The sequence below is a fragment of the Brachyhypopomus gauderio genome, unplaced genomic scaffold (genome assembly GCF_052324685.1).
Source record: "Brachyhypopomus gauderio isolate BG-103 unplaced genomic scaffold, BGAUD_0.2 sc303, whole genome shotgun sequence".
NCBI lineage: Eukaryota > Metazoa > Chordata > Actinopteri > Gymnotiformes > Hypopomidae > Brachyhypopomus > Brachyhypopomus gauderio.
Genome location: NW_027507124.1, coordinates 24,535 through 50,415, shown reverse-complemented (window position 1 = coordinate 50,415; position 25,881 = coordinate 24,535). Strand labels below are relative to the sequence as shown.

Genomic DNA, 25,881 nt, shown 5'->3' with positions numbered 1-25,881 from the left:
TTTTCAGCAGTTCATTGAGACTGGTATGAGTTTCTTTCAATTATTATTGTGCTGTTAGCTTGTGCTGTTAGTGTTGTAAGTGTAGCTTTAGCACCTCCTATTAGTGATTTTGTAAATAGTCAGTAACATCACAGGAAGTAGAAAGTTCATGGATGTTTTACATGTGTTTGATGACTGACAGATAATCCACATGCATCTGCCTTCATCCTTCGTCTTTCGTGGTATCGTCTGTATGTATAGTTCTATCATGATATATTGCAATATCAGATAAATTTATTCTGTAGCTGTCATATATTATTGAAGCCAAATGTTTATAGTGCACTAATACAGTGTCAATGTATGCTATGTTACACTGTAGGGACCGTGTATTATTACAATAGTATATGTTGTAATTGTATTTTGTTGTAGTTTTTATTCAGTTTCACACTGATGATGATCATTGTTACACATGTTTATTACTTTTTCTTGGAATTAGAAATGTTGACATTCGTGTCCATCTTTCAATTACAGGAAATACCGAAAGGACATGCCTATTTGAAGGTGAACCTGATCATCTGGTCCCTTCATCATCCCAGTTCCTCATTGAGGGTGACATGTTTCTAGTAGCTGGACGGATGCTGGGACATTCTTACATGGGGGGCCTCGGCTGCCTGGACTCAGCAGAGCAATTGTCCATGATTCACCTGAGACAGCCACAGTGCAAATAGAAGATTGTCCTGACCATGATATACGAGAAATCATCAAATTGGTATGTACATCATGTGTTTAATTTTTTTTTCTTTCTATTTTTATTGAAAAAGTTGTTGCAGCCATTTATGTCCAGGTTGATGGAGATGATGAACTCAGTGAAGATGAATGCCAGGCTGTCCTTGAATCTTTCTTGGGATCTACCTGGCCCAACCAATACAAACAGAAGGTGGCTCTTTGAACGCCTTTTGTCACATGCGGTAACATGCCCTATCTACACATTCCATTTCACTGCAAATTTTAATACATTACATGAAATTAAGCAGTATTGTATTGTGACTTTTGCCAAATCTGCAGGTAATTGGTAGACGATTGCGTCAGTTGAAACAAATTTGGAAAGGACTAAAGGAAACCAAGGTGTGGTCACTGTTGATTGAAAGGAAAGATGTGCAGGTTTTTCCAAAGGAAAGTGAATATTCACTTATGCCACAGGTATGTTTATGTACATATTTTTTAAAGAAAACAATTTTCGATAACACATTTATGTGGTGTACATGACCTAGACATATACAAACAGCAGGAGTCTTGAGTGCTTTTGTTTTTAAGATATTGCTCCCGTACATACGCTGGCCCACTGAAAGCAGTGCAGATGATGATGATGACGACTGACCACTGGAAAACAAGTGTCGCATCTCGGGATATTTTCAGCAGTTCATTGAGACTGGTATGAGTTTCTTTCAATTATTATTGTGCTGTTAGCTTGTGCTGTTAGTGTTGTAAGTGTAGCTTTAGCACCTCCTATTAGTGATTTTGTAAATAGTCAGTAACATCACAGGAAGTAGAAAGTTCATGGATGTTTTACATGTGTTTGATGACTGACAGATAATCCACATGCATCTGCCTTCATCCTTCGTCTTTCGTGGTATCGTCTGTATGTATAGTTCTATCATGATATATTGCAATATCAGATAAATTTATTCTGTAGCTGTCATATATTATTGAAGCCAAATGTTTATAGTGCACTAATACAGTGTCAATGTATGCTATGTTACACTGTAGGGACCGTGTATTATTACAATAGTATATGTTGTAATTGTATTTTGTTGTAGTTTTTATTCAGTTTCACACTGATGATGATCATTGTTACACATGTTTATTACTTTTTCTTGGAATTAGAAATGTTGACATTCGTGTCCATCTTTCAATTACAGGAAATACCGAAAGGACATGCCTATTTGAAGGTGAACCTGATCATCTGGTCCCTTCATCATCCCAGTTCCTCATTGAGGGTGACATGTTTCTAGTAGCTGGACGGATGCTGGGACATTCTTACATGGGGGGCCTCGGCTGCCTGGACTCAGCAGAGCAATTGTCCATGATTCACCTGAGACAGCCACAGTGCAAATAGAAGATTGTCCTGACCATGATATACGAGAAATCATCAAATTGGTATGTACATCATGTGTTTAATTTTTTTTTCTTTCTATTTTTATTGAAAAAGTTGTTGCAGCCATTTATGTCCAGGTTGATGGAGATGATGAACTCAGTGAAGATGAATGCCAGACTGTCCTTGAATCTTTCTTGGGATCTACCTGGCCCAACCAATACAAACAGAAGGTGGCTCTTTGAACGCCTTTTGTCACATGCGGTAACATGCCCTATCTACACATTCCATTTCACTGCAAATTTTAATACATTACATGAAATTAAGCAGTATTGTATTGTGACTTTTGCCAAATCTGCAGGTAATTGGTAGACGATTGCGTCAGTTGAAACAAATTTGGAAAGGACTAAAGGAAACCAAGGTGTGGTCACTGTTGATTGAAAGGAAAGATGTGCAGGTTTTTCCAAAGGAAAGTGAATATTCACTTATGCCACAGGTATGTTTATGTACATATTTTTTAAAGAAAACAATTTTCGATAACACATTTATGTGGTGTACATGACCTAGACATATACAAACAGCAGGAGTCTTGAGTGCTTTTGTTTTTAAGATATTGCTCCCATACATACGCTGGCCCACTGAAAGCAGTGCAGATGATGATGATGACGACTGACCACTGGAAAACAAGTGTCGCATCTCGGGATATTTTCAGCAGTTCATTGAGACTGGTATGAGTTTCTTTCAATTATTATTGTGCTGTTAGCTTGTGCTGTTAGTGTTGTAAGTGTAGCTTTAGCACCTCCTATTAGTGATTTTGTAAATAGTCAGTAACATCACAGGAAGTAGAAAGTTCATGGATGTTTTACATGTGTTTGATGACTGACAGATAATCCACATGCATCTGCCTTCATCCTTCGTCTTTCGTGGTATCGTCTGTATGTATATTGTTTATTTACTTATATTTAGTTCTATCATGATATATTGCAATATCAGATAAATTTATTCTGTAGCTGTCATATATTATTGAAGCCAAATGTTTATAGTGCACTAATACAGTGTCAATGTATGCTATGTTACACTGTAGGGACCGTGTATTATTACAATAGTATATGTTGTAATTGTATTTTGTTGTAGTTTTTATTCAGTTTCACACTGATGATGATCATTGTTACACATGTTTATTACTTTTTCTTGGAATTAGAAATGTTGACATTCGTGTCCATCTTTCAATTACAGGAAATACCGAAAGGACATGCCTATTTGAAGGTGAACCTGATCATCTGGTCCCTTCATCATCCCAGTTCCTCATTGAGGGTGACATGTTTCTAGTAGCTGGACGGATGCTGGGACATTCTTACATGGGGGGCCTCGGCTGCCTGGACTCAGCAGAGCAATTGTCCATGATTCACCTGAGACAGCCACAGTGCAAATAGAAGATTGTCCTGACCATGATATACGAGAAATCATCAAATTGGTATGTACATCATGTGTTTAATTTTTTTTTCTTTCTATTTTTATTGAAAAAGTTGTTGCAGCCATTTATGTCCAGGTTGATGGAGATGATGAACTCAGTGAAGATGAATGCCAGACTGTCCTTGAATCTTTCTTGGGATCTACCTGGCCCAACCAATACAAACAGAAGGTGGCTCTTTGAACGCCTTTTGTCACATGCGGTAACATGCCCTATCTACACATTCCATTTCACTGCAAATTTTAATACATTACATGAAATTAAGCAGTATTGTATTGTGACTTTTGCCAAATCTGCAGGTAATTGGTAGACGATTGCGTCAGTTGAAACAAATTTGGAAAGGACTAAAGGAAACCAAGGTGTGGTCACTGTTGATTGAAAGGAAAGATGTGCAGGTTTTTCCAAAGGAAAGTGAATATTCACTTATGCCACAGGTATGTTTATGTACATATTTTTTAAAGAAAACAATTTTCGATAACACATTTATGTGGTGTACATGACCTAGACATATACAAACAGCAGGAGTCTTGAGTGCTTTTGTTTTTAAGATATTGCTCCCATACATACGCTGGCCCACTGAAAGCAGTGCAGATGATGATGATGACGACTGACCACTGGAAAACAAGTGTCGCATCTCGGGATATTTTCAGCAGTTCATTGAGACTGGTATGAGTTTCTTTCAATTATTATTGTGCTGTTAGCTTGTGCTGTTAGTGTTGTAAGTGTAGCTTTAGCACCTCCTATTAGTGATTTTGTAAATAGTCAGTAACATCACAGGAAGTAGAAAGTTCATGGATGTTTTACATGTGTTTGATGACTGACAGATAATCCACATGCATCTGCCTTCATCCTTCGTCTTTCGTGGTATCGTCTGTATGTATATTGTTTATTTACTTATATTTAGTTCTATCATGATATATTGCAATATCAGATAAATTTATTCTGTAGCTGTCATATATTATTGAAGCCAAATGTTTATAGTGCACTAATACAGTGTCAATGTATGCTATGTTACACTGTAGGGACCGTGTATTATTACAATAGTATATGTTGTAATTGTATTTTGTTGTAGTTTTTATTCAGTTTCACACTGATGATGATCATTGTTACACATGTTTATTACTTTTTCTTGGAATTAGAAATGTTGACATTCGTGTCCATCTTTCAATTACAGGAAATACCGAAAGGACATGCCTATTTGAAGGTGAACCTGATCATCTGGTCCCTTCATCATCCCAGTTCCTCATTGAGGGTGACATGTTTCTAGTAGCTGGACGGATGCTGGGACATTCTTACATGGGGGGCCTCGGCTGCCTGGACTCAGCAGAGCAATTGTCCATGATTCACCTGAGACAGCCACAGTGCAAATAGAAGATTGTCCTGACCATGATATACGAGAAATCATCAAATTGGTATGTACATCATGTGTTTAATTTTTTTTTCTTTCTATTTTTATTGAAAAAGTTGTTGCAGCCATTTATGTCCAGGTTGATGGAGATGATGAACTCAGTGAAGATGAATGCCAGGCTGTCCTTGAATCTTTCTTGGGATCTACCTGGCCCAACCAATACAAACAGAAGGTGGCTCTTTGAACGCCTTTTGTCACATGCGGTAACATGCCCTATCTACACATTCCATTTCACTGCAAATTTTAATACATTACATGAAATTAGGCAGTATTGTATTGTGACTTTTGCCAAATCTGCAGGTAATTGGTAGACGATTGCGTCAGTTGAAACAAATTTGGAAAGGACTAAAGGAAACCAAGGTGTGGTCACTGTTGATTGAAAGGAAAGATGTGCAGGTTTTTCCAAAGGAAAGTGAATATTCACTTATGCCACAGGTATGTTTATGTACATATTTTTTAAAGAAAACAATTTTCGATAACACATTTATGTGGTGTACATGACCTAGACATATACAAACGGCAGGAGTCTTGAGTGCTTTTGTTTTTAAGATATTGCTCCCATACATACGCTGGCCCACTGAAAGCAGTGCAGATGATGATGATGACGACTGACCACTGGAAAACAAGTGTCGCATCTCGGGATATTTTCAGCAGTTCATTGAGACTGGTATGAGTTTCTTTCAATTATTATTGTGCTGTTAGCTTGTGCTGTTAGTGTTGTAAGTGTAGCTTTAGCACCTCCTATTAGTGATTTTGTAAATAGTCAGTAACATCACAGGAAGTAGAAAGTTCATGGATGTTTTACATGTGTTTGATGACTGACAGATAATCCACATGCATCTGCCTTCATCCTTCGTCTTTCGTGGTATCGTCTGTATGTATATTGTTTATTTACTTATATTTAGTTCTATCATGATATATTGCAATATCAGATAAATTTATTCTGTAGCTGTCATATATTATTGAAGCCAAATGTTTATAGTGCACTAATACAGTGTCAATGTATGCTATGTTACACTGTAGGGACCGTGTATTATTACAATAGTATATGTTGTAATTGTATTTTGTTGTAGTTTTTATTCAGTTTCACACTGATGATGATCATTGTTACACATGTTTATTACTTTTTCTTGGAATTAGAAATGTTGACATTCGTGTCCATCTTTCAATTACAGGAAATACCGAAAGGACATGCCTATTTGAAGGTGAACCTGATCATCTGGTCCCTTCATCATCCCAGTTCCTCATTGAGGGTGACATGTTTCTAGTAGCTGGACGGATGCTGGGACATTCTTACATGGGGGGCCTCGGCTGCCTGGACTCAGCAGAGCAATTGTCCATGATTCACCTGAGACAGCCACAGTGCAAATAGAAGATTGTCCTGACCATGATATACGAGAAATCATCAAATTGGTATGTACATCATGTGTTTAATTTTTTTTTCTTTCTATTTTTATTGAAAAAGTTGTTGCAGCCATTTATGTCCAGGTTGATGGAGATGATGAACTCAGTGAAGATGAATGCCAGACTGTCCTTGAATCTTTCTTGGGATCTACCTGGCCCAACCAATACAAACAGAAGGTGGCTCTTTGAACGCCTTTTGTCACATGCGGTAACATGCCCTATCTACACATTCCATTTCACTGCAAATTTTAATACATTACATGAAATTAAGCAGTATTGTATTGTGACTTTTGCCAAATCTGCAGGTAATTGGTAGACGATTGCGTCAGTTGAAACAAATTTGGAAAGGACTAAAGGAAACCAAGGTGTGGTCACTGTTGATTGAAAGGAAAGATGTGCAGGTTTTTCCAAAGGAAAGTGAATATTCACTTATGCCACAGGTATGTTTATGTACATATTTTTTAAAGAAAACAATTTTCGATAACACATTTATGTGGTGTACATGACCTAGACATATACAAACAGCAGGAGTCTTGAGTGCTTTTGTTTTTAAGATATTGCTCCCATACATACGCTGGCCCACTGAAAGCAGTGCAGATGATGATGATGACGACTGACCACTGGAAAACAAGTGTCGCATCTCGGGATATTTTCAGCAGTTCATTGAGACTGGTATGAGTTTCTTTCAATTATTATTGTGCTGTTAGCTTGTGCTGTTAGTGTTGTAAGTGTAGCTTTAGCACCTCCTATTAGTGATTTTGTAAATAGTCAGTAACATCACAGGAAGTAGAAAGTTCATGGATGTTTTACATGTGTTTGATGACTGACAGATAATCCACATGCATCTGCCTTCATCCTTCGTCTTTCGTGGTATCGTCTGTATGTATATTGTTTATTTACTTATATTTAGTTCTATCATGATATATTGCAATATCAGATAAATTTATTCTGTAGCTGTCATATATTATTGAAGCCAAATGTTTATAGTGCACTAATACAGTGTCAATGTATGCTATGTTACACTGTAGGGACCGTGTATTATTACAATAGTATATGTTGTAATTGTATTTTGTTGTAGTTTTTATTCAGTTTCACACTGATGATGATCATTGTTACACATGTTTATTACTTTTTCTTGGAATTAGAAATGTTGACATTCGTGTCCATCTTTCAATTACAGGAAATACCGAAAGGACATGCCTATTTGAAGGTGAACCTGATCATCTGGTCCCTTCATCATCCCAGTTCCTCATTGAGGGTGACATGTTTCTAGTAGCTGGACGGATGCTGGGACATTCTTACATGGGGGGCCTCGGCTGCCTGGACTCAGCAGAGCAATTGTCCATGATTCACCTGAGACAGCCACAGTGCAAATAGAAGATTGTCCTGACCATGATATACGAGAAATCATCAAATTGGTATGTACATCATGTGTTTAATTTTTTTTTCTTTCTATTTTTATTGAAAAAGTTGTTGCAGCCATTTATGTCCAGGTTGATGGAGATGATGAACTCAGTGAAGATGAATGCCAGGCTGTCCTTGAATCTTTCTTGGGATCTACCTGGCCCAACCAATACAAACAGAAGGTGGCTCTTTGAACGCCTTTTGTCACATGCGGTAACATGCCCTATCTACACATTCCATTTCACTGCAAATTTTAATACATTACATGAAATTAAGCAGTATTGTATTGTGACTTTTGCCAAATCTGCAGGTAATTGGTAGACGATTGCGTCAGTTGAAACAAATTTGGAAAGGACTAAAGGAAACCAAGGTGTGGTCACTGTTGATTGAAAGGAAAGATGTGCAGGTTTTTCCAAAGGAAAGTGAATATTCACTTATGCCACAGGTATGTTTATGTACATATTTTTTAAAGAAAACAATTTTCGATAACACATTTATGTGGTGTACATGACCTAGACATATACAAACAGCAGGAGTCTTGAGTGCTTTTGTTTTTAAGATATTGCTCCCATACATACGCTGGCCCACTGAAAGCAGTGCAGATGATGATGATGACGACTGACCACTGGAAAACAAGTGTCGCATCTCGGGATATTTTCAGCAGTTCATTGAGACTGGTATGAGTTTCTTTCAATTATTATTGTGCTGTTAGCTTGTGCTGTTAGTGTTGTAAGTGTAGCTTTAGCACCTCCTATTAGTGATTTTGTAAATAGTCAGTAACATCACAGGAAGTAGAAAGTTCATGGATGTTTTACATGTGTTTGATGACTGACAGATAATCCACATGCATCTGCCTTCATCCTTCGTCTTTCGTGGTATCGTCTGTATGTATATTGTTTATTTACTTATATTTAGTTCTATCATGATATATTGCAATATCAGATAAATTTATTCTGTAGCTGTCATATATTATTGAAGCCAAATGTTTATAGTGCACTAATACAGTGTCAATGTATGCTATGTTACACTGTAGGGACCGTGTATTATTACAATAGTATATGTTGTAATTGTATTTTGTTGTAGTTTTTATTCAGTTTCACACTTTCTACGTTATTAAACCTGTGGACAACCTGTGGTCTTCAGAGTATTAATGGAAGAGAAGTGTTCAACCTTGCTGCCAGTTCCTCCTCTGCACAGTGCAAAGTTGGAAGGACAGTACAATTATGGTGATTGCGTTACATTTTGCTATTGTTTGTTGGTTGGCGAGTACATTATTTACATAGCCCGCTAGCTAGTAGCCACACGGCAATCGCGGACAATCTCTAATAGTAGCAAAAAAAAAAAAGATGCAGCTCATTGTGAGCTATTTTTAGAACAGGCCCGCGGGCGACTCATGACGTCCTTGCGGGCGCCATGTTGGTGACCCCTGCTCTAGAGGATCTGTTGATTTTCTAAGTGGAAAAAATTTTCTTTGACCATGGTTACATTTTACCATATATATATCCTATATAGACATAAATATATATATATTAGTGGTGGGCCGTTATCGGCGTTAATGCCGTTAACGGCCCACCACTAATTTTTATTATTACTTTTATTAACATGCTGACTGTGCAAGCATTGTTACAATTGTGCATGTCTTTGAATGTCTGTTTACATTCTGCAGAGAAGTGTTTCTCTACTGTAATGCATAAACCCTTTTTTGTTACCATACACCACCTTTCATTAACAAAATATTGGTCACAAGTGACAATCTTGGAAGTACATAAACTTTTATTTGTGTTCTACTTGACATTGTGAATTACAAATAAAATTGTAATGAATACATTTAAGCTTTTATGGGATATCTTTATACTTCCTATTAGGAAACTACTAGTTTTAAGACATTGATGAAAACTTAAATGTTTAAGGCAATAGTGTCTTAACATTTCCAGTCTTTTCTATTTGAAAACGATCCACTGCAGCAGTTTTCTTGCCTTCACCCCCATCATCCTCCAAAACACATTCATAAACCTCTCACTCAAAGAGTCTGGTAGAACTGCACAGCAGCCATGTAGATGTCAGCACCACGTGACTGTGATGTTGCTCTGGGGTCAATGAGGTCTCTGAGTGCTGTAAACTGCTCTGCTGTAAGTGGACAGCCTGTTGCAGCAACATGAATTCCAGCATTTCTAATGTGAGGTAACCCACTGCTCTCCCAGTCAATCTCTGGGATGTCCAATGCCTAGATAAAAAATAAAAAAGCAAAAATCAAGGAAGTGCGTTGTACCAACCAATAGTTTGAGATTTCTTATAGTACTTAAACCTGACCTGGCTTAAACCAGGGGTTCTAAACCCTGGTCCTGGAGTACCTCATGCCCTACATGTTACTATTTACCCTGCATCCATACCACCAAATACGTTCATTAACAAACCCTCTATTAGGTTAAGGAGGTGTGTTAGAGGAAGAAATACACAAAAATATGCAGGACTGGGTAATCCAGGGTCAGTGTTGAATCAAAAAAACTTCCAAGTGTATTAGAGTAAATACAGACATGTGATGGGTAACAACATACCCACCTCCTCATTTTGGGGCTCCTGAACTGGCTGATAAACGTGTCCTATTGCCCACAGTTGGTTTGGAGTCCTGTTGCCTTCTGGTGATTGTCCCAGCCATCTTGAAAAATGTCTAGGTCATCTTGAAGTCTTGGTACAAAGGTATAATGGCAACAGAAAATGTATGTTTGGTCTGCCATGTCAAGATAGTTGCCTTCCTCAAGATAGTGGAGGACATCATAGTACACGCTGGTCACTGCAGTCCACACATCTCTCCATAATCTCTCGATACTAAAAAGTAAAAGTACTGCACCTCAGAAGACAGTAAGTACTGCTGTAGTAGCCTCCATTTACAATATGGAATGGTCCTGTTTCGAAATAATTACTTATAGAAAGCATGTTAGAATTCCTGAATAACATTAAAATTTGGGTTAAGGCCAAAACACAGGTAAAAGCATGTAATTTTTAATCAACTAAAAGCGTTAATTGTTACATTAAGAGCAGAAAAATCATCAAAGCCTACAATGTTACTTGAAAACAAGACTACAGTTTGTGTATCCTTAATCTCAGAGATCTTCACAGGATTAAAGAGAATATGAGAATGTCTGATACATATTTTGGTTTAAACGCACCGCTGGTTGTGGACACTTTTTCCAGAAATGAAACTGCTCCTCCCAGTACCACGGACTGAACATGAAGCGTGCTATCTGGACATTCTCAACTCCCTGATCCCCCCTTACTCTAGAATGTTGCAGAATATATAAAAATAAAAAATATGTGAATGGCACAATTATTAACTTAATGGTACATATTTGCTACTAAGCAAAGCACTAGCAATGGCAAGGTCATGGGTTTGGCTGAAACAATTGTGAAAATTTTGTAATTAAAAGAGCATTTAAAAAATATGTAAAATATTACAATATGCTCAACATTTATTGGAAAAAAAAATTAAAAGCTTAAAACAGTGTAATTGTCATTATGTGCACATTTTATAGAGTACTGTAACATACCTAAGAGGGAAGCCAAATAATAACAGTTTTCACATTGACAAGGAGTTAATGCTGGTAATGTAAGAAATAAAAACAAAATTTAAAAAGGTACTGCAATTCAATATATATATATATATATATATATATATATATGTATGTGTGTGTGTGTGTGTGTGTGTGTACAAAAACGAAAACAGTAAACACTTATCAAATATACAGAGAAGTATACAGATGCTGTTTGAAAACAACCCCCCCCCCCCCCCCCCCCCCCCCCCCCCCCCCCCCGGACACCATCTTGTCAGCTACAGCGCTGCCCTATTACACCGTATCATCTGCCACAGCGAGACCTGTTCCAGAGGCCCGCCTGGGGCCTGCACCCGTTCCAGAGGCCCGCCTGGGGCCTGCACCCGTTCCAGAGGCCCGCCTGGGGCCTGCACTCGTCCAGCCATGCAGCTGTCCATCTGGTCCCTGTGCATGTTTGTCTTACCATTGTGTTAACCTCTTCCCCTACTCCCAGACCGCTCTCTTCTTGACTTCCATCTGTCTTCCTCCGTTATCCGCTCTGTCTCCCCCAGGCTCATTCCTATGTCTCAACCAGACCCCCCACGTTTGCTCTACTCCTCAATCCTGTTCCCTTGCCCCAACCAGTTTCCTGTCCTGGCTGCCCATTTGGGTCAGAGCACTCCGCGGGGTGAGACACTTCTCACCCTCAGTGTTCCCCTTCCTTGTATTGTTTACCTGTTCCATGCCTGTTCAGCCCCTCGTTTGTCATGTTTCATCTGTGTCATGTTCCTGTCTTCAATTAGTTTACTCTAGTCTTTGCCAAGTCTGCAGCCATCTTTAAAATGAATGGTTCATAACAAAATGGCAGTGGATTCTGTATATTAATACAAGCTTTTCATGTGTACAAAATTGTATGCGTTTATGGTAGCTTATGTTTGTTGAGGGTTTTCTCTTAACCCTCATGTTGTCTTAATATTCTGTATATACCCCGTAAAAAATGACCATGGCAAGGAAAAACTCCAGGAAGAACCCATTCTCCATTGGGCGCCCAAGGTAAGTGACTTGCAAACATTAGTTAGCTAACTAAGTTAGCCTACTCTGTACTAGCTAGTAGCTAACAAACCTGTTAACTAGTGGTAATTATAGCAAGTAGCTGTTAACGGAGGGCTATTTATCTAACGTTAATGTAACAAAGTAGTACAGCATATTTTCAGTTTTAAATGAGAATGTCAAGATGTGTCTGTAACAAGCCTTTAGCTCTCCACAGGTGAAGTTGTCAGTAAGCTAATCAAGCTAACTCTCCCCCTTTCAAATGCAGTGTCAGATATAGTGAATGAGGAAGTAGTGGTGCAGGCAAGGTGTTACCGGTCGATGAGAAAAAACGAGGAGCCCCATACACTACAGGTTTCTCAATGTTCAGGAGTCCGAAACGATGCCCTACTCCGTATTCCTTAGAAACATCCACATGCATTAGCCGGTGCCCTCTAGTGCATTATATTTTATTTCTTCTTACACACCTGATAACGTGACCAGTGAAGGTAGCTACAGGGCAAGTGTTCTAATAAACTGGCAACTCTTTGTATATCACAAATGAGTAGAATCAGGTTCACTAAATGAGGGCAAATGCAGAAATGTTAATGCTGTGGGGTCCTCAGGACTGCTGTAAGGATTGCCACATCATTGGACACCTAAGTCTAATGCAGTGCATGGTAGGATTTAAACTGTTCCTCAGTTTAATTTCAGGCACACAAAAAAAACAAATCTCAAAACTATGTAGTGAATAGGGTGCAGTTTTGGACAGTTTAAAGTTTATAATTTGTTCCTTTCAGTTACATTGATCAGCCAATACATGTTGGGTTTCCAAATTTTGCTTTAGTTTTAAACTGAAGCTGCAATACTAATGTGGCTATTAATTACTGAAAGTCAAGAGTCACCTGAATCCTTAAGTTCTATGTCTTGAATCATATCGACTAGTCTGAACTCCCTACAGATCTTGTATGCTGTTTTAGTGGTAAGTTTTGGGCTTGTAGTTATGGAAACGGTTTGGGTGATAATTGGCATCCAGTGATTCAAAGTCTTTTAAGCTTTGCGGCTCCATTTTTTTCACTGAAATAGGGGAAAATGTTTTTGCCAATCTGCTACACTTAAGTGGAAAATTGTGAGAATTAGATTTTTTTAACTTAACCATTCCTTATGAGTGAGTGTATTCTTATAGTGTAACATCTGCATCTTTTATTCTAATGTTGTTGTTCTTTCTTTCAAGGTTGTACTGCAAGCAGTTATGAAGCCTGTGGTGTTAAACAGCTTCGGCTTTGTGTAACCATTTGGTTGCACTGCTTTTTCAAGCTGCACACTACAGCACAATGGGGGCAAAAACAGTGCCACCACCACTATCATGCACTAGTGTCCTTCAAACATGGCACAGACCAAGGAACCAGGTAAGATGTCTGAACCAGTTTGATAGTTTAAAGTTTGCAGGTTCAAATTGTTGGTAAACAGTTGCATCCTGCAGTCAAGCAGTTGGTCTTCACAGTATATTAGTGCCCGTGTACGCCCCATGCTATATACTTATACTATATATGACATTCCCATACTTGCATGGGACTGTTATGTCTGATATACCAAACAATGTCAGTGTCACTGCTGTGAATGTGGTACAGAGGGGGTATTTTGCAGATCAGCTGCGGCTCTGCAGACAGTAATTGTACACTTAAGGTCACTGTGATGTATTGACCTGATAAAATGGCCAGTGAAGGTAGCTACAGGGCAGGTGTTTTAATTAACTGGTAACTCTTCTGGTGACTGTTTCTGCATTTGTTAAAGGGGATTCGTCCAGAACCCATAGATGAACTTGTGGTACGGAAGCCAAAGGCACCAGGACGAAGCTGTGTTAAGTCTACATTCTATCGAGCATACCCAGGTGAGTATTTTAATAATATAATTTGGTATAATTAAGCAATAGAGAGGGACTGTGTTATTCATGATAACATAACACACAACCTCGAGAGTTGCTTTTATACAACAGTTTTTACAAAATAAAGAAAGAAAATAAGTCATAGAAGCCCTAAATGTCATACTGAATATGTCTTAATATTGACAATACTTTATAACGAGAGACAGCACTCGTTATACATGTGGAACTAGTTTTTGGTGGAAGATATTGTCAATATTAAAGCATATTCAATATGAAATTCAGGGCTTCTTTGATTTATCCTCTTTATTTTGTAAAAATTGTTGTATGAAAGCAATAGAACACTTGAGGGCATGTGTTATCGCGAATAACATCACGTCTGTGATGATGATATTCGAAATAACACACTCCCTCTCATGTTCTGTTGTTTTAACATCGCCCACGCCTTTTTAGCGGTTGGTAGGACTGATAGTTTTTGTTTTTTAGGACCCCTTCCTGACCCAGCAGTTTTATCAGCTGGAGCCCTGTTAAGAGACCTTAGACCGATTTCTTCCGTTACCTTCAAGTGCGCAGTTTTGCTAACTCAATGAACCCCCAGTTTCCACTAACTCCACAGTCTACACCATTCGATGAGTTTTTAAGACCGCAAACTACATTTAAGAAAATTATTTCTCATCTATACAACTTAATTAGCTCGGTCCAAACTACACCCTTACTGAATCTTAAAGAACAATGGGAGAAGGATCTAGGTGTGCCCCTGCCCGATGATGACTGGCAGCAAATATTGTATAGGATCCATTCATCATCCTATTGTGCCAGACATGGAATGATCCAATGTAAAGTCTTTCATCGGGTATATTGGACTAAAGTTAGACTTAACAAAATTTACCCAGATGTGGACCCAAAATGTGATCGCTGCCACCAAAGTCCCGCCTCCCTAATACACATGCTCTGGCAGTGCCCATCACTGTTCACGTTCTGGACTGAAATCTTTTCAACACTATCAGAGGTTTTGGAGCTACAGTTTGATCCTAACCCTGTCACAGCCGTATTCGGTGTTACACCACCTGAACTGTTCTTGCCAAAATATCGCTCTGATTTTGTGGCCTTTGTGACCTTATTAGCAAGACGTCTAATTTTATTAAAATGGAAGCTCCCTGCTCCACCCACATATCCCGAGTGGATCAGAGATGTCCTTCTGTATTGTACTCTGGAACGAATTCGATGCACTCTGAACGGTTCTCTCTCCAAATTTGAAAGATCATGGAAGCCTTTTTTTGCTTTTATGGAAAAGCTTTTACTTACAGCAATTCCAGAATAACGATATGACCTCTCTCCCTGTCTTCAAGGCCTGATATGCTGTTGTTGTTCAGAATCGTGTAAAAGCCTGATACAGAGTAAGATATGGAGTGACGAGCTCCTTGCTTAGCGCCTAGGGACTATGTCTATGTAAGGAGGGGTTGGGGTGTTCTTTTATTTTATTTTATTTTTTATTTTATTCTCCTCTCTCTTATTAGTTCACTCACTCTGTGAGATGAATGTGTATGTGTTGTCTTATGAACCTGTGCAATGGAAATCTCTGTAATATATGTACTCTGCTCCCCTATGTTCAGTGTTAAAATTAAAACTGACAATAAAAAGATTTACTCAAAAAAAAAAGAGACCTTAGACCACAACCAGGAATTTGCAAGGTCTTGTGCGGCTTATCTGATATGAGAGAACTGAACCATGTGGGACAGGTCCAAATTTTGAGTCCACTAAAGTCATATCAGTGTCCACCAGTGGTAACACAAGAAATCAGTAAGCATGGTAATGCCCCCTTATTCCCACAGCTTCCAGTACATGGCTAAAATTTGGAACAACATCTTCATTTTGTTCCAAATTACCATCACTTTTACCATTTAGAGAGTTTAGAGATCACTAGTGAGTTATCCAGCATCATTGAGAAGAACACAAGGGGCCTGTCAGAAAATCCACTGTGGAAGCAAGTGCGTCAGCCACGATTGACCTCCAGCAGATTTGGGGAAGTTTGCAATGTTCAGGGGGAGTCATCTAGTCAGGCTTTAGCAGTCAGGATCCTAAAGGGGGTGCGGCAGACGTCAGCCATGAAGAGGGGTATTGACCTAGAGCCAGAGGTCTTGCAGCAGTATAGTGACCTGTGTAATGTAGATGTGTTACTGTCTGGATTTTTAATACATCCTGATGCACCTTACCTTGGTACCAGCCCTGATGCTAAGGTATATGATCCTTCTGCACATCTTCCCTTTGGGCTTGCTGAAGTCAAATGCCCAAACATTGACTGTATATCGGACGCCACACACATCAGGTTCATCAATGGTCAGGCCAAACTGAAAAGGAACCACAAGTACTTTTGGCAGGTTCAAGGCCAGTTGGTAGTAACTGGTTTGCTCTGGTGTGATTTTATCACATCTACCAAAAGCGACCTCACAGTTGAGAGTTTGGCGAGATGACTCTGTGCTCAGGGAAATGAAGATGAAACTTGACCTTTTCTTTTTCAACACCTATATGGAAACCTATCTGAATGTGCAGTGATGGGCCAGCATTTTAGTATTAAAGGGGCTCATATCCTACATTTTTATGTAACATTCTTGTACATAATTCATTGTTTTTGTTATTGTGACTTTATTTTGCCTGCCAGTACAGTGGTACCTCGAGATACGAGCTGCTCTATATACGAGCGATCCAAGATGCGAGCACCGAGACGAGCAAAATTTCTGTTCGACACCCGAGTGCACGCTCGAGATACGAGCATGAACCACTAGGTGGCAGTACAGTACTATATGGAAAAAAAGATTTTTTACAGTTGAAACATGTTCTCTGTTAATTTCTATTGTTCAGCATGTACGTACGTGTGTCCGGTGCATCGATCAGGTTCCTCACCCCCCGTACTCCCTCCCCCCTCCCTTTTGTCTTCTCAGCTTTAATTCGCCTGTCTCGTTTAGACTGTGAAAGTGTTTCTATTGTTAAGCATATGTGTGGTATGGTGAAGTAGACTCGTACAACACCCCCCACTCCCCCCACCCCCCGCAGCGCCATTTAAGGATTACAGTACGTACTTACTGTACTGTACCATGTTTATTGATACTACTGTACTGTAATAACTATTTCTCCTACATTTATTTTATTGTTTAATTATACATGTTGCGTGTGCCTTTATTAATAAAGAACATGTCTTTTTTCCCCACATTTACGCTAGTTTTGTGACTTTTTTAAGGACCGGAACCAATTACAATACTTTACATTGTTAAATTGCTTCCAGAACCGAGCAGTTCGAGATACGAGCACGGGTCTGGAACGGATTAAACTCGTATCTCGAGGTACCACTGTATACTCAATGTTTTTGTGCAGTGGTTCCCTACCCTAGTCCTGGAGTAACCTACAAGTTGTGCTTTATGCCCCCATGCTAATATGTATTAAATCTGTATTTATATTACCAGCCTGTTACCTTAATTAATGAAATATGCAAACATTGTGTAGAAAAGGAACATTTAATAAACATTAATCATCAAATGAAATGTATTTATATAGTGGTTTTTACACAAAGCACCCTTATAGAAGTCCAGAATCATCAACAACAAAAAAAATTCTGGTGAGCAAGCCAAAGGCAACAGTGGTCAAGGAAAATCTCCTTCAAAAACTATAGGAAGAAACCTTGGGAGGAACCAAGACTCACAAGAGGAAACATCATCCTGGTGCCATTAATACAGGTAATGAGTGGAGGACAGAGAAGCCTCTTAAAGAAGTTGTTACAGGTCTGTAACAAAAAAAAAACATAATATAAACAAAAAACCTTCATTCCATCATTAAACATGAATAGAACTATAAATAATTTTGTATCTTTGTTTCTTCCAGTGTTAGAAGAATAATTTAGACAGGTACATCACTGTTTAAATCTAAGGGACCTTGGTAGTTGGTCATTACAACAACCGGTAGTCCACAGCAGATTCGCTGAGCCTGAAAGGGTAAGAGGAATGGTTGTGTCCCAGATGTGGTATTCTTTGACTCTTCTGATAGCTCTCTCCACCAGGATTCAGAGACGAGCTATGGCTTGTGTTTTCTCCGTGTCCTCCTTGCTGAAGCAGGTGGATTTCTTGAAGGGGGGGATGATGAGTGTTGCACCAACATCAGACAGCATCTGGTCAATGATAAAGCCCTTGTCTGCCCTTGTCTCCTGGTTCCAGTAGGCTGAGAATTCCAGACTGTCTTGTTATTTCTTTGTCAGACACTGCCCCTGTGAAGAGCTTTGAAACAAAGGTGATTACACCACATAGGGCAACACCTATCAGTGCTCTAAAAGTTGTGTGATTCTTGTACACTGAAAATGTTTCAGACTGGAGTGTAAGCGATGATGGAGTTTTGCATCTGATTTCTGTACAGTCCAGGATCACTCTAACGTTTGAACAGTACTGTTTAAACTTCTCTGGCATGGTTGCTTGGACCTGTTCCCTTTACATCCAGGTTGGCACTGAAACCAAGACCAGGTATAAATAGTTGGCCCATGTGATGAGAACTCTGCTTACAGTTGTTGTGCTGACCCCAAAGATGTCTGCAAGAACCTTCTCTTTCAGGCCAACTGCAACACGGCAGCAGTACATGAACAATTCATCCACAAGTGCCAGTCTTTGGTTTGGACTTGGTTTCTCAATTTCCATCACACCCTCGTTCCTCTGTGCTTTACTCCAGTACACCAACCTGGATGCTGAGGGAGCAACCGACTCCCAAAAGATCAAAAATACCTTCTCTGATGGAAAACGGGTGTAGAATCTGAACTTCTCATCAGTTGCACAAAATCTGTTGATTTGCAGGCCCCTGAGCTGAGATTCTAATTCTCTGACCTTGGCCTCCAATTCTCTGATTTTTTCAGCAGCAGCATCCAGGGCACCTGAAAAATGCCGACAAAAGCATCAGGGTAAAATGTCGTCTTTACAATACAGACATTTATATGGAAGCCCATTCCCACCACCTAAAGTAAAAAAAAACAGCACATATATTTTTTTCTCATTATTAAGTAAATTGCTATCTCATTATTTCGAGATACTAAGTCATTATTTTGAGATACTATAGTATATAATGACTTAGTATCTCAAAATAATGAGATAGCAATTTTTATTTTTTATTTTAGGTGGCGGAAATGGGCTTCCATACATTCCATTTATCTTCTTTATCAGAGCACTGTGTTTTAGAGCAGTATTGTGTGTCGTGATAAAACGTTTAAAACGTGAGTCAGCTGCCCTCTAGTGGCTGGCTGCAGTACAACTTTTAACCCCGCCCATTCCCATGTTGGTGAACGGGCCGGACGACAAACTTTGAATTTTTATTACACGTAAAATAAGTTTTTTGAGCAATTATATTTTGTCAATTCTGTAAGACCCCATTGCGTTAGTATCTCTTCCAGTGTTTTTCTCTATGATAAACAGATTTTATAGAAGTTATTAAGTGTTACTTAAAGGGGTGTGGCGATAAGGTGATTGACAGTTAATAGCTGCGTTGGTTGACATCTAATACCAGACGCTCAAACGTGAACGCGAAACTCTCGACAGCAAAACTCTCGACAGCAATATTAAAACCTTTTACCTTTGTTTATTTTGTAAAACGTCAAAAGTGTCTATACTGGTGGGCGTATCCTAACAAATGTCGGAGCGGAGATAGGTCTCTGGCGGAGATACTGTCCTGCCTACCGGTTCTAATGCGCATGCTCTGGCTGCAATTTTCAAGATGGCAGCGTCCTTGTGGCCATCTTGGTGGCTTCAAAAACTCACAATGGGAGTCAACGGTGACGTACCGTCCATTATATATACAGTCAATGTCACTGACCCGAGCTCTCGCCTCGCTGGAGCGGCGGGTAGTTTGCGCCCGTGTTAAACGCGAGGTCAGTGATAAGAGCAATGAATAGCCAACCATATGACCATAAAATAGCTTTATTGTAATGTGCTGTTATGGTACCAGACTAGGAGGGTTTGGGTTAGCTAACGTTTATATTAAAACTTGTCAGAAAGCTCTCTGAAACATAAAGTTACATTACTCTCTGGCCACGTCCAAAACTGCTACTACACTGAATGTGTAAAAAATAAAATATAATGAATAAAACAAATAAACGAATAAATAAAAGGACACCATGGTTTGAAGTGTTTTCAGTAGTGCAGTATGTAATGTTCCAGAGTGTGCTGTTTGGGACACGGACTGTCCAACATTAACGTTAGTCTTGTCTAGTCAGGAAACCTTAACATACATTTTTTGTCATTTCATTTCAGCATGCCACCAAAGAAACAAATAAAACCACAGGACACAACACTCCTGAGTTTTTTTTTTAAAGAGCGGAAATAGTTTAAGTAAATAATAATAATCAAACCTGTTATATTATTTTAAATATTATGTATCACCTTATTAGGAGAGTACTGGTACAAAGATACAGTAACAGTGCAGAAGCTGCAGAGATCATTCATGCTTTGCCTTCAGAGGTACATGGATTATTTGGGCAAGTGGAAGCTCTGGTTGCTTTTAGTAGTCCATGTTTCATCCTCTGAGGCAGAGAGAAGTTTTTTGGTTATATCTGAATATAATCCATACATTGCATGCATAATTTATTTAAAGTTTGTGGACAACAGTCATGTTGTATTTTGTTTATTTGCAATTTACCGTAATTCCACAAATGTTCTATGTCACTATACATACAGTGATTAACTACCTTGCCTACAGTGGAATCAGTTTATATTAATATTTTAGAGGATAGGATGGGCTTTGATTTGATAGCAAATGTATGTCTGTCTGCGGGTTAGGAGGCGCCGAGGCCGCTGGAGCATCTGGGGAGGAACATGGACATGCCCTTGCGCCGCCCCTCAGTCCCCTCTTCCTCCCCACATTGCCAATGGGGTCGGTCTGATGAGACATGAGGGCCCGACGCATAGGCTCATAGCACCCCCCCAAAAAAAGTCTTAGGAAAATCCACCATACTGGTGGAGAAGACCACTCCAGGAAGAGGTGTAGTAGCACCTACAGTCTCAGACATGCTGTAGGGCTGGGGGGCAACACCGGAGAACCTAGCCTGTAAGAGTTTGAAAAACCCCTCCACAGTCCAGGCTTCCTCCGTCCGGTGCGCAAGGATGAGGTTTGCCCACTGAAGCGCCTTTCCCTGTAGTCTTGCCCTCATAAAGAGCACCAGAGCCTTTTCCGGTGGCATAGGGCATGTCAGGAACTGAAAATACAGGCTACATTGTAGAACAAAGGCATCAGCATTACGCTCCTCTCCATCGTACATGTCTGGGGAGTCAGTTAAAGAGGGCATTGCAACAGGTTTACCTGCAGTGTCCAAAATGAAACATGACTGCAAATAGTCCAGCTGTACCTGAAAGTCCTCATCATCTTTGGGAGGAGGCAAGCAAGCAACATGCCTCACTCCACTGTCCGCTGCGTTCATTGTAGGTCGGTTATTCGGTAACAACTAGGAGAGAGGGCTGAACGCAAGTGCGGACTGAACAATGAATTTAATGACAAAACTGATACATATACACAAAGCACACAAAACATACCCCAAGAATAATCAAACACCTAACTTATGAACCAAACAACACTAACAGGAATAGCTGGGTGGACAAGGCTAAATAAAAGCAAAGACATCAACAAGCAATACCCCTAGAGAAACCAAAGTCACACAAAATACAAGGAGTACATACAGACTAGTATTACAGACACAAAAGACCAAGATACCAAATCGCATACAAACAAGAGATTAAACACAAGACTTAAATACACTAACCAACCAAGGGACTCAACAAGACACAGCAGAAAGCAATAACGAGGGGGCAGGGGAGTGAAGACAGACACAACTAGGAAATTTCAAAATAAAAGACAAACAGAAGACATGACCGACAGGAGGGAGGCAGGACTGACACTGACCCATTTTCATGCCTGTTTAAAGACTGGTTTAGGCCAGTGGTTAGCAACAACCGAGAGGCCACTTCAGTCGCCGCTTTAAGTCATGCTGGTATTAAAAAATATTTTGTAGGTATTAAAAAGGTATTAAATTCAACTTAAGAATCTTTGTATATACCCTGATGTATTAAATCTGTATTTATATTACCAGCCTGTTACCTTAATTAATGAAATATGCAAACATTGTGTAGAAAAGGAACATTTAATAAACATTAATCATCAAATGAAATGTATTTATATAGTGGTTTTTACACAAAGCACCCTTATAGAAGTCCAGAATCATCAACAACAAAAAAAAAACCCTGGTGAGCAAGCCAAAGGCAACAGTGGTCAAGGAAAATCTCCTTCAAAAACTATAGGAAGAAACCTTGGGAGGAACCAAGACTCACAAGAGGAAACATCATCCTGGTGCCCTTAATACAGGTAATGAGTGGAGGACAGAGAAGCCTCTTAAAGAAGTTGTTACAGGTCTGTAACAAAAAAAAAAAAAACATAATATAAACAAAAAACCTTCATTCCATCATTAAACATGAATAGAACTATAAATAATTTTGTATCTTTGTTTCTTCCAGTGTTACAAGAATAATTTAGACAGGTACATCACTGTTTAAATCTAAGGGACCTTGGTAGTTGGTCATTACAACAACCGGTAGTCCACAGCAGATTCACTGAGCCTGAAAGGGTAAGAGGAATGGTTGTGTGCCAGATGTGGTATTCTTTGACTCTTCTGATAGCTCTCTCCACCAGGATTCAGAGACGAGCTATGGCTTGTGTTTTCTCCATGTCCTCCTTGCTGAAGCAGGTGGATTTCTTGAAGGGGGGGATGATGAGTGTTGCACCAACATCAGACAGCATCTGGTCAATGACAAAGCCCTTGTCTGCCATGCATGCATCTCCTGGTTCCAGTAGGCTGAGAATTCCAGACTGTCTTGTTATTTCCAGTCTTGTTGTGCCAGTCTTTGGCTTGGACTTGGTTTCTCAATTTCCATCACACCCTCGTTCCTCTGTGCTTTACTCCAGTACACCAACCTGGATGCTGAGGGAGCAACCGACTCCCAAAAGATCAAAAATACCTTCTCTGATGGAAAACGGGTGTAGAATCTGAACTTCTCATCAGTTGCACAAAATCTGTTGATTTGCAGGCCCCTGAGCTGAGATTCTAATTCTCTGACCTTGGCCTCCAATTCTCTGATTTTTTCAGCAGCAGCATCCAGGGCACCTGAAAAATGCCGACAAAAGCATCAGGGTAAAATGTCGTCTTTACAATACAGACATTTATATGGAAGCCCATTCCCACCACCTAAAGTAAAAAAAAACAGCACATATATTTTTTTCTCATTATTAAGTAAATTGCTATCTCATTATTTCGAGATACTAAGTCATTATTTTGAGATACTATAGTATATAATGACTTAGTATCTCAAAATAATGAGATAGCAATTTTTATTTTTTATTTTAGGTGGCGGAAATGGGCTTCCATACATTCCATTTATCTTCTTTATCAGAGCACTGTGTTTTAGAGCAGTATTGTGTAGCTCTTGTCGTGATGAAACGTTTAAAACGTGAGTCAGCTGCCCTCTAGTGGCTGGCTGCAGTACAACTTTTAACCCCGCCCATTCCCATGTTGGTGAACGGGCCGGACGACAAACTTTGAATTTTTATTACACGTAAAATAAGTTTTTTGAGCAATTATATTTTGTCAATTCTGTAAGACCCCATTGCGTTAGTATCTCTTCCAGTGTTTTTCTCTATGATAAACAGATTTTATAGAAGTTATTAAGTGTTACTTAAAGGGGTGTGGCGATAAGGTGATTGACAGTTAATAGCTGCGTTGGTTGACATCTAATACCAGACGCTCAAACGTGAACGCGAAACTCTCGACAGCAAAACTCTCGACAGCAATATTAAAACCTTTTACCTTTGTTTATTTTGTAAAACGTCAAAAGTGTCTATACTGGTGGGCGTATCCTAACAAATGTCGGAGCGGAGATAGGTCTCTGGCGGAGATACTGTCCTGCCTACCGGTTCTAATGCGCATGCTCTGGCTGCAATTTTCAAGATGGCAGCGTCCTTGTGGCCATCTTGGTGGCTTCAAAAACTCACAATGGGAGTCAACGGTGACGTACCGTCCATTATATATACAGTCAATGTCACTGACCCGAGCTCTCGCCTCGCTGGAGCGGCGGGTAGTTTGCGCCCGTGTTAAACGCGAGGTCAGTGATAAGAGCAATGAATAGCCAACCATATGACCATAAAATAGCTTTATTGTAATGTGCTGTTATGGTACCAGACTAGGAGGGTTTGGGTTAGCTAACGTTTATATTAAAACTTGTCAGAAAGCTCTCTGAAACATAAAGTTACATTACTCTCTGGCCACGTCCAAAACTGCTACTACACTGAATGTGTAAAAAATAAAATATAATGAATAAAACAAATAAACGAATAAATAAAAGGACACCATGGTTTGAAGTGTTTTCAGTAGTGCAGTATGTAATGTTCCAGAGTGTGCTGTTTGGGACACGGACTGTCCAACATTAACGTTAGTCTTGTCTAGTCAGGAAACCTTAACATACATTTTTTGTCATTTCATTTCAGCATGCCACCAAAGAAACAAATAAAACCACAGGACACAACACTCCTGAGTTTTTTTTTTAAAGAGCGGAAATAGTTTAAGTAAATAATAATAATCAAACCTGTTATATTATTTTAAATATTATGTATCACCTTATTAGGAGAGTACTGGTACAAAGATACAGTAACAGTGCAGAAGCTGCAGAGATCATTCATGCTTTGCCTTCAGAGGTACATGGATTATTTGGGCAAGTGGAAGCTCTGGTTGCTTTTAGTAGTCCATGTTTCATCCTCTGAGGCAGAGAGAAGTTTTTTGGTTATATCTGAATATAATCCATACATTGCATGCATAATTTATTTAAAGTTTGTGGACAACAGTCATGTTGTATTTTGTTTATTTGCAATTTACCGTAATTCCACAAATGTTCTATGTCACTATACATACAGTGATTAACTACCTTGCCTACAGTGGAATCAGTTTATATTAATATTTTAGAGGATAGGATGGGCTTTGATTTGATAGCAAATGTATGTCTGTCTGCGGGTTAGGAGGCGCCGAGGCCGCTGGAGCATCTGGGGAGGAACATGGACATGCCCTTGCGCCGCCCCTCAGTCCCCTCTTCCTCCCCACATTGCCAATGGGGTCGGTCTGATGAGACATGAGGGCCCGACGCATAGGCTCATAGCACCCCCCCAAAAAAAGTCTTAGGAAAATCCACCATACTGGTGGAGAAGACCACTCCAGGAAGAGGTGTAGTAGCACCTACAGTCTCAGACATGCTGTAGGGCTGGGGGGCAACACCGGAGAACCTAGCCTGTAAGAGTTTGAAAAACCCCTCCACAGTCCAGGCTTCCTCCGTCCGGTGCGCAAGGATGAGGTTTGCCCACTGAAGCGCCTTTCCCTGTAGTCTTGCCCTCATAAAGAGCACCAGAGCCTTTTCCGGTGGCATAGGGCATGTCAGGAACTGAAAATACAGGCTACATTGTAGAACAAAGGCATCAGCATTACGCTCCTCTCCATCGTACATGTCTGGGGAGTCAGTTAAAGAGGGCATTGCAACAGGTTTACCTGCAGTGTCCAAAATGAAACATGACTGCAAATAGTCCAGCTGTACCTGAAAGTCCTCATCATCTTTGGGAGGAGGCAAGCAAGCAACATGCCTC

At 39.6% G+C, this 25,881-nt stretch overlaps 9 long non-coding RNA genes across 11 annotated transcripts; 8 read left to right on the top strand and 1 right to left on the bottom strand.

The window, feature by feature from the left end:
• Positions 1 to 285: 285 nt before the first annotated feature.
• Positions 286 to 1,142, top strand: LOC143504579 (uncharacterized). Its single transcript, XR_013127606.1, has 3 exons — positions 286 to 748; positions 824 to 947; positions 1,045 to 1,142. It is a non-coding gene; the product is annotated as an uncharacterized LOC143504579 (long non-coding RNA).
• A 531-nt stretch (positions 1,143 to 1,673) lies between these two features.
• On the top strand, positions 1,674 to 2,528 carry LOC143504578 (uncharacterized). Its single transcript, XR_013127605.1, has 3 exons — positions 1,674 to 2,136; positions 2,212 to 2,335; positions 2,433 to 2,528. It is a non-coding gene; the product is annotated as an uncharacterized LOC143504578 (long non-coding RNA).
• A 397-nt stretch (positions 2,529 to 2,925) lies between these two features.
• LOC143504574 (uncharacterized) lies at positions 2,926 to 3,937 on the top strand. The gene is made up of 3 exons (XR_013127601.1): positions 2,926 to 3,545; positions 3,621 to 3,744; positions 3,842 to 3,937. It is a non-coding gene; the product is annotated as an uncharacterized LOC143504574 (long non-coding RNA).
• A 393-nt stretch (positions 3,938 to 4,330) lies between these two features.
• Positions 4,331 to 5,348, top strand: LOC143504576 (uncharacterized). The gene is made up of 3 exons (XR_013127603.1): positions 4,331 to 4,954; positions 5,030 to 5,153; positions 5,251 to 5,348. It is a non-coding gene; the product is annotated as an uncharacterized LOC143504576 (long non-coding RNA).
• A 395-nt stretch (positions 5,349 to 5,743) lies between these two features.
• Positions 5,744 to 6,755, top strand: LOC143504573 (uncharacterized). Its single transcript, XR_013127600.1, has 3 exons — positions 5,744 to 6,363; positions 6,439 to 6,562; positions 6,660 to 6,755. It is a non-coding gene; the product is annotated as an uncharacterized LOC143504573 (long non-coding RNA).
• Positions 6,756 to 7,148: 393 nt separating this feature from the next.
• On the top strand, positions 7,149 to 8,203 carry LOC143504577 (uncharacterized). The gene is made up of 3 exons (XR_013127604.1): positions 7,149 to 7,772; positions 7,848 to 7,971; positions 8,069 to 8,203. It is a non-coding gene; the product is annotated as an uncharacterized LOC143504577 (long non-coding RNA).
• Positions 8,204 to 8,588: 385 nt separating this feature from the next.
• Positions 8,589 to 10,722, top strand: LOC143504587 (uncharacterized). Its single transcript, XR_013127612.1, has 2 exons — positions 8,589 to 8,642; positions 8,842 to 10,722. It is a non-coding gene; the product is annotated as an uncharacterized LOC143504587 (long non-coding RNA).
• On the bottom strand, positions 9,850 to 11,399 carry LOC143504586 (uncharacterized). Its single transcript, XR_013127611.1, has 3 exons — positions 10,926 to 11,399; positions 10,318 to 10,584; positions 9,850 to 9,982 (listed from the first exon to the last, which is right to left on the bottom strand). It is a non-coding gene; the product is annotated as an uncharacterized LOC143504586 (long non-coding RNA).
• Positions 11,400 to 11,581: 182 nt separating this feature from the next.
• LOC143504584 (uncharacterized) lies at positions 11,582 to 17,403 on the top strand. 3 transcript variants are annotated; one of them, XR_013127610.1, is made up of 5 exons: positions 11,582 to 12,338; positions 12,604 to 12,689; positions 13,549 to 13,723; positions 14,109 to 14,205; positions 14,683 to 17,403. It is a non-coding gene; the product is annotated as an uncharacterized LOC143504584 (long non-coding RNA). The 3 variants fall into 3 exon arrangements; XR_013127609.1 differs by having other exon boundaries at positions 12,604 to 13,723; XR_013127608.1 differs by having other exon boundaries at positions 11,582 to 12,689.
• The last annotated feature ends 8,478 nt before the right edge of the window (positions 17,404 to 25,881 follow it).